General features: G+C 39.1%; 2 pseudogenes; one reads left to right on the plus strand and one right to left on the minus strand.

Annotated features, from left to right (window-relative positions):
- Window positions 1-3,131: 3,131 nt before the first annotated feature.
- Window positions 3,132-4,296, minus strand: LOC101696926 (heterogeneous nuclear ribonucleoprotein A1-like; annotated as a pseudogene).
- Window positions 4,297-7,499: 3,203 nt separating this feature from the next.
- The window catches only part of LOC101706548 (sperm flagella and cilia-associated protein 2-like), a 43,736-nt pseudogene continuing 38,452 nt past the window's right edge, over window positions 7,500-12,783 (plus strand).

A 12,783-nucleotide genomic window follows, 5' to 3' on the forward strand; every position in this document is an offset into this window, starting at 1 on the left:
AGTGAGTCTGTTATTTGTGTACAAGAAGACTATTGTTTTTTGAGTGTTGACCTTGTATGCAGCTACTCTACTGAATCTGCCAATTTAGTTTAGAAGTCTTTTGGTGGAGTTTTTTGGCTCTTCTATGTCAAGTATCATATAATCAGGGAGTAATGACAGTTTAACTTCTTCCTTTCCTATCTTTATTCCTTTTATTTCTTTCTCTTTTCTACTTGCTGTGGCTAATATTTCTAGAACTATATTGAACAGGAATGGTGATAGTGGACATCCTTTGCTTGTTCCTGATTTTAGCATGAAGGCTTTCAGTTTTTCACCATTTAGTATGATGTTGGCTGTTGGTTTTTCATAGATAGCCTTAATCAGGTTGAGATAAAGACCTTCTATTCCACTTTTCTGTAGAGTTTTTATCATGAATGGGTGTTCGATTTTGTCGAATGCTTTTTCTGCATGTATTGAGATGATCATTCGGTTTTTGTCCTTGGCTCTGTTAATATAGTGTATTACATTTATTGATTTACATATGTTGAACCATCCTTGCATCCCTGGGATAAATCTAACTTGATTAGGGTCTACGATATTCTTGATGACCCTCCGTATTGTGTTTGCCAGTATCTTATTGAGGACTTTTGCATCTATGTTCATTAGGGAGATTGGCCTGTAGTTCTCTTTTTTGGTTGGGTCTTTCTCTGCTTTTGCAATCAAAGTAACACTTGCTTCCAGGAATGAATTTGGAAGTGTTGCTTCCCTTTCAATTTCATTGAATAGTTTAATCAGTAGTGGCAATAGTTCTTCTCTAAATGTCTTGTAGAATTCAGCAGTGAAGCCATCAGGACCTGGGCTTTTCTTTGTTGGTAAATTTTACATTAAGTTTTCAATTTCACTCATTGTAATTGGGGTGTTTAGAAATTTTATATCTTCATCATTCAACTTTGGTAATTCCTATGTATCTAGGAATCTGTTCATTTCTTCTGTGTTTTCCATTTTATTAGAGTACAGGTTCTCGAAGTAGTATTGATCTTCTGGATTTCTGCTGGATTTTTGAGTTTACCTTTTTCTTTCCTAATTGCATGTATTTGAGCCTTTTGTTTCCTTTTTTGATAAGGTTGGCTAAGGGTTTATCGATTTTATTTATTATTTAGAAAAACCAACTCTTTGATTCATTGATTTTTTTGTGTCATTCTCTTAGTCTCCATTGCATTGACTTGTGCTCTGACCTTTACAATTTCCTTCCTTGTATGAGCTTTGGGCTTGTCTTGCTCTTCTTTTTCTAGGAGCTTAAGGTTCATCATTAGGTTGTTTATTTGAGCCCACTCTGTTTTCTCAGTATGGACATTCACTGCTATGAATTTCCCTCATAGAACTGCTTTCATTGTGTCCCATAGATTCCTGTATGTCATAGTTGGCATTATCATTTAATTGTAGAAACTAATTTTTTCTTTAATTTCCTCTGTGACCCATGGATTGTTCAGGAGAGTTACTCAATTTCTTTGAGTTTGTGTGGGTTTTGTGGTTTCTTATGCCATTGATCTCTAGTTTAATTGCACTATGGTCTGATAATATACAAGGGATAACTTCAATTGCTTTGCATTTACTTAAACATGTGCTATGAGCTAGCATATGGTCTATTTTGGAGAATGACCCATGTGCAGCTGAAAAGAATGTATATTCTGATTTTGTGGGGTGGAACACTCTGTAGATATCTATTAAGTCCATTTGTTCAAAAGCTTGGTTCAGTTCTAGTATTTCATTGTTGATTTTTTGTCTAGATGATCTGTCTATTTGTGATAGTGGGGTATTGGGGTCCCCCACTACAATTTTATTAGTGCTTATTTGGTTTTTCGTGTCCATTAATATTTGTTTTGTATAGTTGGGGGCATTTGTATTTGGTGCATATATATTTATGATTGTCATCTCTTCCTCTTGGATTGTTTCCTTTACAAGGATGTCTAATTAGTCTTTGTCTCTCTTAATTAATTTTGGATTGTAATCTCCTCTGTCTGTAAATAAGATAGCTCCCCCTTCTTTTTTCCAGTCTCCTGTTGCATGGAGAACTGTTTTCCATCCTTTTACTTTCAGTCTATGAATTTCTTTTTGAACTAGGTGTGTTTCTTGTATACAGCATATTGTTGGGTTTTTCTTCTTAATCCATTCTCTCAGTCTATTTCTTTTGATTGGTGAATTAAGGTCATTATCATTGATGGTTATAACTGATATGTAATGACTTATCCTTGTCATGTTATTTTCCTGTTGTTGGCTCTCTTATTTTTTATTTTTCCTCCTCTCCCTTTAATTTCTTTAATTTCCCTTTAATTTCTTGCCTTGCATGATGGATTTGGGCCTCATGGAGTTGTGGCCTTCATTGTCTTTTTCCAGGATATTGTTTAGAATTGTTTGGAGTGCTGGTTTGGCATTCACGAAGTTTCTCGGGTGTTCTTTGTCATGGAATTATCTCATTTCCCTATCAATTTTGAAAGATAGTTTTTTAAAAAATTAATTAAGTTTATTAGTACATTTTAGGAATACATAATGATCACATTCATCATAAGGAGTTTGCACCTGTACATGATATATCTTGATTTTTATTCTTTTTATTTTATTTTATTTTATTTTTATTTTTATTTTTTTGGTACCAAGGATCGAACTTGGGTCCTTCTGCTTGCAAAGCAGGCAGCGGAACCACTGAGCTAAATTCCTGGCCCAATATTCTTTTTATTTTTAAGTAGGAAGATGTTTATTGATAGGAAAGCTCCTGAGGGGCAGGAGGGGTTCTGAGTGGGTACCCCTTGAAAGATAGTTTTGTAGGATACATCAGTATAGGTTGGAGGTTGTTTTCTTTTAGGGATTGAAATACCTCACTCCAGGCTCTTCTTGACTTGAAGTTTTGTGTTGAAAAGTCTGCTGTGATTCTGATGGATTTTTCTTTGTATGTGATTTGTTTGTTTTCTCTAACTGCTTGTAGGATTTTGTTCTCCTTTGGGGTTTCTGGGGTCTTGACTATTATATGTCTACATGTAGATTTTTTCTTTTTAAAAGACACATTTACTCAGCATCATGATCAGACTATTACATTTAGCAATCAACAGCATGGGTGCAAAAAAAGTCTACATTGAAACCCTTTGTTGGAGTGCTTTACACTTTCCACAGAACAGAAACTAAAATAACCTGTTATACAATTAGTCAGAAATACAGTCCTTGAGGGTTTTTTGCCCATACACATGAGTATTGTCTAAAACATGTCTTCTTTGTAGCAGCTAGGCCCTGCCACCACTGTGCTTGGCTGAATTCACAAATCTTTTGTAACCTGTAAATTCCCTGTCACTTCTCTGGCTCTCCTCTTCTGCTAAGCTTTGTTTCCTGGCAGTATTAAAACCTTCTGCCACTGCCATAGCTACTGATGCTGCTGGAACTGCCATAGCCACTTTGATTTTGTGATTTGGCAAAGTATTGGCCTCCACTACCATAGGACCCAGAGCTTCTGCCTCCAAAGTTTCCTCCCTTCATGGGTCCAAAATTTGAAGATTGATTGTTATAATTGCCAAAATCATTGTAGCCTCCACCACCTCTAAAACTGCTTCCATCATTACCAAATCCATTGTAGACATCCCCACTGCCACCATATCCACCTCTACCATGGCTGCCACTAAAGCCGCCTCGACCACTGAAGTTTCCTCCATAACCAAAATTGTCATTGCCACCAAAATCACCTCCACGGCCACCACCAAAATTTCCAGAACCACTTCAACCTCTTTGGCTAGATGAAGCACTAGCCATCTCCTGTTTTGACAGGGCTTTCCTCACTTCACAGTTGTGGCCATTCACAGTATGGTATTTCTGAATGACAATCTTATCCACAGAATCATGGTTATCAAAGGTTACAAATGCAAAGCCTCTCTTCTTCCCACTTCCTCGATAAGTCATGATTTCCATCACTTCAATTTTTCCATACTGTTCAAAATAATCTCTTAGGTGATATTCTTCAGTATCTTCTTTAATGCCACCAATGAAGATCTTCTTCACAGTTAAGTGGGCACCCACTCTTTGAGAATCTTCTCTTGAGACAGCTCTCTTTGGTTCCACAGCTCTTCCATCCACCTTGTGTGGCCTTGTGTACACCTCTTCCACAGTGGCATTCCTGGAGCACTTGGTGTTTGAATCTCTCATTATCACACAGTCTGCAAGCATTCCCCATTGCTCAAAATGGCTTCTCAGACTCTCATCTGTTGTTTCAAAGCTCAGCCCTCTGAGGAAGAGCCTCCGCAGCTGTTCAGGATCCTTAGGAGACTCTGACTTAGACATGACAGCAGTCAGAAGAGAGACTAATGATGTTTCCTTGGCAGCATCCATGAGCAAAAAGGAGTGAGCTACCAAATGTACTCCTGGGTGTAGATTTTTTTTGATCATGGCAAGTTGGAGTCCTACATGCCTCACTTATCTGTATGTCAAATTCTTTCACTCCATTTGGGAAGTTTTCTGTCATTAATTCTGTGAACATTTTATGTCATTTGTACTTTCTCCTGCTTTTTCATAGACTCCTATCAGTCTTATATTATTCTTCTTTGCTTCATCTAGGAGCTATTCGTTGATTTCTCAAGGTCCCTTACTATTTTTAAGAGATCTCTCTTTTCCTGTTCACTGACTACAGTACTGTCTTTGCTATCTGAAATTCTGTCTTCACATTGGCTCATTCTTTTGCGAATGCTTTCAGTAGAGTTTTTAATCTCCTGGATATCTGTTTGAATCTGTTTCATGGATTCCATTTCTTATGTTGGGCATTCATGGTTTCCATTTCTTTCCTATGCTAGACATCCATGGCTTCCATCATGGTCCTGAGCTCATCTATTTTTTTTTTTGTCTATTACTGTTCTGGAGTCTCTTATCATGTCTTTCATTCTGCTCACCATCTCTGTAGTTATTTGGGAAATTATTTCTGTTTTGAATTTTTCTAGAGCCTCATTCATCTGTTTTGTTACTTCCTGTGCTATCAGTTCAAGGTGTCCAGGTGGTTGATTATCAGATTTTTTCCACCTCATTTCACCCCAGAATTTGCCTTTGGTGAGCTGGAAGTCTGGGTTTGCACCTTGTTTAGATGTCTTCTCCTTTCTATTTTTGTTGTTTTGTTGTTGGTACTGTTTTTGTTTTAATTCCAACTAGAGTGGTCTGGTGTGCCTTTATTTCAGGGATTTTCTTCACTTTTCCAGTGGGCTTCAATTTTCATCAAGGAGCCTGAGAGAGGCCCTCTTTCTGTTGTTCACTTCTGCTCTATCTTCTGGATCTCAGAACAATGGCCTTTATGACCCCCTGCACCTCTGTGTTGTGGATCTAGGTACCAGAATGGTGCAGCAAGGCGGGGGGGCAGGGAGTGGTGCTGCTGGTGCCTGAGTGGTTCTGCTCCTCAGCACTCAGGGACGGTACTATGGTGACCCTAGTGGCTCTTGGTGCCTTGGTATTTTTAAGAAATCTTTCTTTTCATAAGCACTAACTTCAAATCTGTCTTCTATATCTGATATTCTGTCTTCACTTTGGCTCATTCTCCTGTGTATATTTTCAATGGAGTTTTTAAAATCTCCTAGATATCTGTTTGAATCTATTTCACTGATTCCATTTCTTTCCCATGCTGGGTATTCATGGTTTCGATTATTTTCCTGAGTGCCTCTATTTTTTTATGTTTCTGCTTTAAAGTCACTAACCATGTCTTTCATTCTGGTCACCATCTGTAGTTACCTGAAAAATTATTTCTGGTTTGATTTTTTTTCTAGATCCTCTTTCATCTGCTTTGTTACTGCTGTTACCATTTCAGAGAGTCCGGGTTGGGTGGCTTTTAAGTTGTTCCACCTCACTGCCCCCTGGGTTTGCCTTTGGTGAGCTGAAAGTCTGGGGGAGGGGTTACATCTTGTTTAAGTGTCTTCTCATTTTCCTTTTTTTTTTTAAAGTTTAATTCCTGGGTTGAAGCTTGTAAATTGCTTATGGTTCATAGCTTTATTGCCAGTATTCAGAACCCTTAGGAAATGAGTACTTCTCAGAGGTGTCTTCCAAGCATAAATGACTTTTGGGCTTTGAGTTGGTTTCAAGATCCTACCTCTTCAATTTGTTGAGGATGAAAAGTTTCTGCATACTTAGCCCAGCCCCTGGTTCTTTGGCACTGGCCTATAGTACTTTTTAAGACCCTTAGGTAATCTCAGTCTTGGCATACCAGGGAAAACAACTAATTAGCACAATTATGTCACCTTGGCTACAGTAGTACAATCATCAATAAAAATAGCATCAAATACAGCCTTAAAAAATGACAAACTGTGATAACTATTAATTTGGCACCTTTAACCATATGAACTAGATTTGTGGTTTTATTACAAAATCTAAAACAAACCAGAAAATTGTATGCAGTAAATAAGCCCTCAATCTACCCTTTGGGGATAGATTCAAAACAGGTTGGGGAAAAAATAGAGAAATAGAAGAAAAGGAAGAGATTAGGAGCAAGAATGGAGAACAAAGGAAAATCATGCAAACTTTGGGAAATAGGTGAAGAAGACAGGAGGAAAAGTGAGAAGGAAGAAATAAAAATAAGAACAGAACAACAAGAAAAAAATAGAAACTGTGTTCACACTCTTGCAAAAACAATAACAAACAATCAAGAAAAAACAAAACAGAACAAGAACAGAAACCAGAAAAGAGGGGGAGAGGGGAAATGAACAAAATAAGGGGAAAAAAAGAAAAGAAAATCCAATTCAAGGCAGGATTCTGCTGTCACTGATAGACAATGTGGGCAGAGTGCAGATCCTAGTTGATTAATCTCAGCAAGTCAGCAGAAGATTTATGGGGGGCAGTAGATAATCCCAGCAAGCCTGGACCTTTAGTTCCACTGAAGTTCAGGCTGGTTTCTGGCTATGAGGCTAGAAACCCAGATTTGTTGAGCCTGCAACAATCCATATGTCAGCTTGAAGTTCGCTCCCTGGCCTCCTGCCAACTTGAACACAACACCCTCACTGCAACACCAGGAACCACTAGGTGGAGCCGGCCTATAGCTGTTCTAAATTCCAATCTCAGTTGGCCTCTCTCCAAGATGGCTATACTGGCCAATCTCCCTCTCCTGGGTGATGTCTGAACCCTAATAGCTCACCAGCCTCTGCAGTCTGCTGCATCCGCAATTCCATTCCACTGGTGTGTTTCCCTTTGGAGGCCTCTGGGGTCACCAGTAGTCACTGTGCATCTGCAGCTTCAATCTGCTCTTCCTAGGCCATGAATATGAACTCTGGGACAAAGTGCTGCCTTGCTACTTTCCTCCTTTTTGTTGAAATCTTTCTCTTTGCTCTCCCAGTAGACTTCAAATCTCTCCTCAGATCTTTCCTGGGTCCCGGGAACCCACTTCCTTCATTTACCTCCTCCTCACACTGCTATATTCCAGGTCCTTCTTCAAGCAAAATGAGAAGGAAAAACCACAGGCTAATGTCCCTTCAGCTGTGCTGTAACTCTCTGCTGGGTCAGGGATAAAAAGGTCGAGTGGCATGAGCAGCATTTTTGGGAAAATTGGAGCCAAGAAGCAGAAAATGGGCACCCTTGAGAAGTCCAAATTGGACTGGGAGAGCTTCAAGGAGGAAGAGGGGATTGGTGAAGAACTGGCTTTCCATAATCAAGGGAAAGAGGGGTACATTGAATGGAAAGCTTTTCTAGAGCATGTCGACCACAGGCAGTTTGAAATTGAGTGAGATCTCAGGCTGAACAAAATGAAACCTTGATGTTCAGGGGAGAATTAGTAACAGCTCAATCCTGTTGACAATGTGAGCCTTCTGTGCATCTGTGAAATTCTTCCAGTGTCCTCCTCCACTGTTGCCCAGCTGTCTTTTTTTCTATATGAAGTTTTGTTTGTGTATCTTGATCTCACGTGGTTTCATTCATTTTGTAAAAAATTGATCTTTAAATAAGTAAATAAAGTCAGTCCTCAGTAAGGCTGGAGAAAACAAAGAAAATCTCAGAGAAGCTCTTTCTCTGTTGCTCACCACCCCCACCATCTTCCCAGAAGCCCCCAATTTTTTGTTTTATTTTGCTTGTTTTTTGAGACAAGGTCTTACTGTGTAGTTTAGGCTGGCCTTGAACTCACTATGTAGCCCAGGCTGGCCATGAACTCCCAGCAATCCTTTTGCCTCAGCCTCTTGAATGCTAGGATTACAGGCCTGTACCACTATGCCTGGCCCTGTAGCGTTAAGTGAAATAAAACAGATATGCATGCTTACATATGAGATGGTTTCTCTTATATGAGACACCCAAAATAAGGAGCAAAATTTAAAATAAGTAATAAGAAATAGGGAGATAGAGGTGTTTTGCAAATGGTAAGGGAATCAAGAAATAGTGGGATAATGGGGAGAAAAAGGGGATGAAAAAAAATTAAGATGTGTTATGTACATGTGCCATATCCCCACAAGGAATGTGATCATTATTTACTGCAAACATGTACTAATAAAAAATAAACACTGAAGAAAAAATATATAGTACTGTCATATAAATGAGCAAGTCCAAAATTTTGGACCAGAAGTACAAAATAGACCCAAATACAAACAAAAGGTAGCATTTAAATCAGTTAAGGCTGGGCCAAGCATGATGGCATATGCCTGAAATCTCAGCATCCACAAGGCTGAGGCAGGAGGATCACTGTGAGTTTGAGGCCAGCCTGGGCTCCATAGTGAATTCAAGCCCAGGATCCACTATACAGTGAGACCCTGTCTCAAATAATAATAATAATAATAATAATAATAATAATAATAATGCAGTGAAGAAATCAGTGAAAGCTAAGCATGTGGCTCCATGGTAGAGTGCTAGACTAGCATGTACAAAGCCTCAATTCCAAAATGTTTCCACCACCTCATAAAGAAACCCCATACTTATCACCAGTCAGTCCCAATTTCCCCTTTCCCTAGTCTCTGCCCACTGCTAACCAACTTTCAATCTGCATTTACCTATTCTGGATATAAATGAACTCATACATAGATAAATAGGAAGTAGGGAGAAGTTTTCACGGTTCATCCATATTGTATCAAGTAATAGTACTTCATTCCTTTCTGTAGCTGAATAATACTCCAATGTATAAATATACCATGTTTTATTTATCCATTTATCAGTTGATGGATATTTGGCCTAGTCCCTCATGAAGAAAGCAGCAGGGTCCTTTAGGCTAGTCAAAAATCCTTCAAGTTTTGTCGAGAGCCATTCTATATAATTTTGGAAGGAAAATCATTTCATAATTAAATTGTAGTTTGGCCCGGGGATTTAGCTCAGTGGTTCCAGCGCCTGCCTCGCAAGTGCAAGGTCCCGAGTTCGATCCCCAGAACAACAACAACAAAAAAATTGTAGTTAGGACTGTCTAAAGCCTAGTGTTCTTGCCGTGCAAGCCAGTTATGGTATGCAGAAACATAACTCCATGTGCCTCCAGTCACAGCTGAGGCCTCAGTGGGTCCATGATGCTGTAATACTCCAGAGCAAGACTGCATCAGCTGAAGACATCCTGGTTCCTTGAGAACCAAGTGGTAATTAAGAAAGAGGAGGGGTCGGGGATTTAGCTCAGTGGTTCCACTGCCTACCTGGAAAGCGCAAGGTCCCCAGTTCATCCCAGGTACCAAAAAAAAAAAGGAAAGGAAGGAAGGAAGGAAAGAAGGAAGACAGACAGAAAGAAAGAAAGAGGAAAGTTTGCCTGGAGAAGGACAAATTCCTTATAACCTGCTATCTCACCCCTCCTACTATTGTAAGAATGCTTTGCCCATCTCACTGTACTCATCAACATAAGATCCTCATCAACCTAAGGTCCTCATCAACATAGGATTACCACTGCCTTCTGAGTCACCAGATACTTCCTCCCACTATTGTGTGCACCCAATAAATAGTGGCTAGCTTGGAGTGTCTTTGTCTTTGCCCCCTCTGGCACTGACCTCCCAGCCCCCCATGTACTTTGAAATTGTGTCTCTTTGTCTTTCTCTCTTTAGCCCTCACCACACCCTTCTCTAGACAGATGGCTTCCAATAAAGTTTATCTTGTTCAGATACCACTCACACCAGATATCCTTCTCAGGCATGGGTGTCCCAACATTTTGGCTTGCCTGGGCCACATTGAGTGAAGAATTGTCTTGGGCTGCATATAAAATTATATATTACAGTTAATATATATAATAACAAAACTCCCTCTCTTTTTTTATATTTTAACTTAATATTTTGTGAATAACACAAGCAAAAGTTTAATAATCAAATAGGAAAATGTATATGTCTGCTTACCAACAATTCTTGTCTTCACAGATGCACACACATGCATGTAATGTCTGACACACCACTGTGAGTGGTGGGCACAGGAGGTGGAGTCAGCGCTTCACTGAGCCCTCCCCTAGGCATTTTATTTTACCTAAGCAGCAATCAATTCATGAAAAAAATCACATAATTGTGTTAAAAGGGCCACATTACTAGCTGTAGGCTGCAGGTTGGACACTCATGCTTGGCCTTCAGAGACTAGCCTAAAGGAGACACTGCCTGTATGTTGTATGTCTCATTCTGGCCTTACAGGCCCCATGGTGAATTAGTAAAAGGATCTCTTTGCCATCCCCTGAAACTTGATCACTAGGAGAGAATGTGTGGATTATAAGACCACTAGAGTACTGGTCTGTCTTCATGAGAGTTGCAGTTACCACTGTAACTCAATACTGTAAAAGGCATTCTGAACCCTGCCTCCATGTTGTGGCAGCTTTTCATTTAATTGTCAAGGACTGAAGAGAGCAAGTGTTTGAGTCTTCAAAGCAGAAGGACAGTTTCAACTCCCTAATGCTTAGAAGACCCAGCTACAAACCAATGCAACATATACTCATCTCCTGTGGATTTCTATACTCTTTTTTTTTCCTGACACTTAGAAGATGAGAACATAAAGGTTGAATACCTTAACTGCTCTACACTCCCCTCTGCCTTTTTTTTAGATGAGGTCTCACTGTGTAGCCCAGGCTAGCCTCAAACTCACTATCCTCCTGCCTCGTGGGTGCTGGAGTGATGGGTATGTCTCTTTGCCTATTTTATTTTTATCAAGGCTATAATCTCCACTGCAATTCTCTGAATTATGTACAGTAAATTCAAATCTTTAAAGGGTTACAACTCCTTGGATTTTTATACATGTATACCCCTGTGTAACTATCATCTGTTCTATTAGAACATTTCCATCTCCCTACAAAGTATTCTTTCTTTCTAGTCAATACAACAAGAAACAACCCTCTCCTGAAATCTGTCTACAGCCTTTTTGATTTTAGCCATTCTGGTGGTAGTATAGTAATATCTCATTGCTGTGATGTAATTCTTTTTTTTTCCCCTGGTTCCAGGGGCCAAACTCAGGACCTTGTGCTTGCAAGGCAGGTGTGGCACCACTGAGCTAAATCCCCGGCCTGACTGTGATGTGATTCTGAGCAATGGTTATGGAGGGTACAGCTAACATGCTGCCTGAGCCCTCCGACTGCTACAAAAGAAGCCCCAAAAGTAGCAAGAGCTTTGCAGCTGTGGCTGAAAAAAATGAAGCTGGCCCAGTTCTTTATTCTTTGGTCAGTAACTATTCAAATCCTCTTATTTCCCCATGAATAAGAAGAAACGGATTGATACACATATAATTAAAACACTGAGATTATAATAGATTAGCATTTAGAGAAAATATCCATTTTATTTATTCCACAAGTAATTATATGACTACAGCTACAACATTGGACAAAACAAACAGAAATGGTTCCTGCCCTTGTAGAGCTCGTAGTCCACAGTTATAAGAAGCCTCTTATATCTAGATAATACAATCATTAATCTAATTTATCTTAACAAAGATTTTTCAGAAGCTTTAAGATTTGTTATGCCGGTTTTTTTACCAGCTGCTGTGGGGCAGATTTGGCTGGTTGTTCATCTCAGTATAATTATTTATATCAATCAAAAACTCCTTTTTTTCTCTCTTATGCTAATTAATCAAAACCATGACCTTTCTGACTTGTCTAATTAGTTCTGACTTGTCTAATTGTCTAATTAGTTCAAGGACATCTTTCTTCTTCTGAAGTATTAGTGACTTTGTGGTAATTTGTTTACTGTGCTCTTAATAGAAGGGTTTTTTGTTTGTTTGTTTGTTTGTATGTTTGTTTTTTGAGACAAGGTCTCTTTATGCAGTTCAGGCTGGCCTTAAACTCACTATGGACCCCAAGGTGGCCTCAAACTTGCAGAGATCCTCCTGCCTCAGCCTCCAGAGTACTGGGATTACAGGTGTGCATCACCATGCTTGGCTCTTAATTGAAGTCTGCACAAAGGGGCAATGTTTTAAAATTCAGTTTAAGTGTTTATAAGAGAATATTTATATTCTTAATTTGTTTTCCCATTAATAATGATTTTTTTTCAAAGTTTCTCATCAGACTGCTCCTTTAGCTCCTGAAATGGATTCCTTTTTTGTTTTTTTTCTAATGAAATAGATTCTTTAAAAACAAAAGCACATAATATAAACTTTACCATCTTAACCCCAACACAAGTTCTTAATGTCTTAAAATGGCTTACTTTTAAAATGTTTTTCTTCCTTCATACATTACTTAAAATCTTATCATTTTACCAATTTGGCAAGTGGTTACTGTTCAGAATCTCTAGGATGATTCTTAATCTAGTCATTGAACTAAATTATGAGTTAGAGTGGATTTCATGGGCTTCCCCAAGGTCCTCAATAGTGAGAGAAGCAGGACTGCAGCCTGGCTTGCATGCCTCTGTTCCTGCTCCTCTAGATGGTGAAGTGTAAATGAAGACATCTAGATACCCAGTGGCC

Source organism: Heterocephalus glaber, unplaced genomic scaffold (genome assembly GCF_053883595.1).
Source record: "Heterocephalus glaber isolate CG9 unplaced genomic scaffold, H.glaber_assembly_v1.0 deba00001497, whole genome shotgun sequence".
NCBI classification, from domain to species: Eukaryota; Metazoa; Chordata; class Mammalia; order Rodentia; family Bathyergidae; genus Heterocephalus; species Heterocephalus glaber.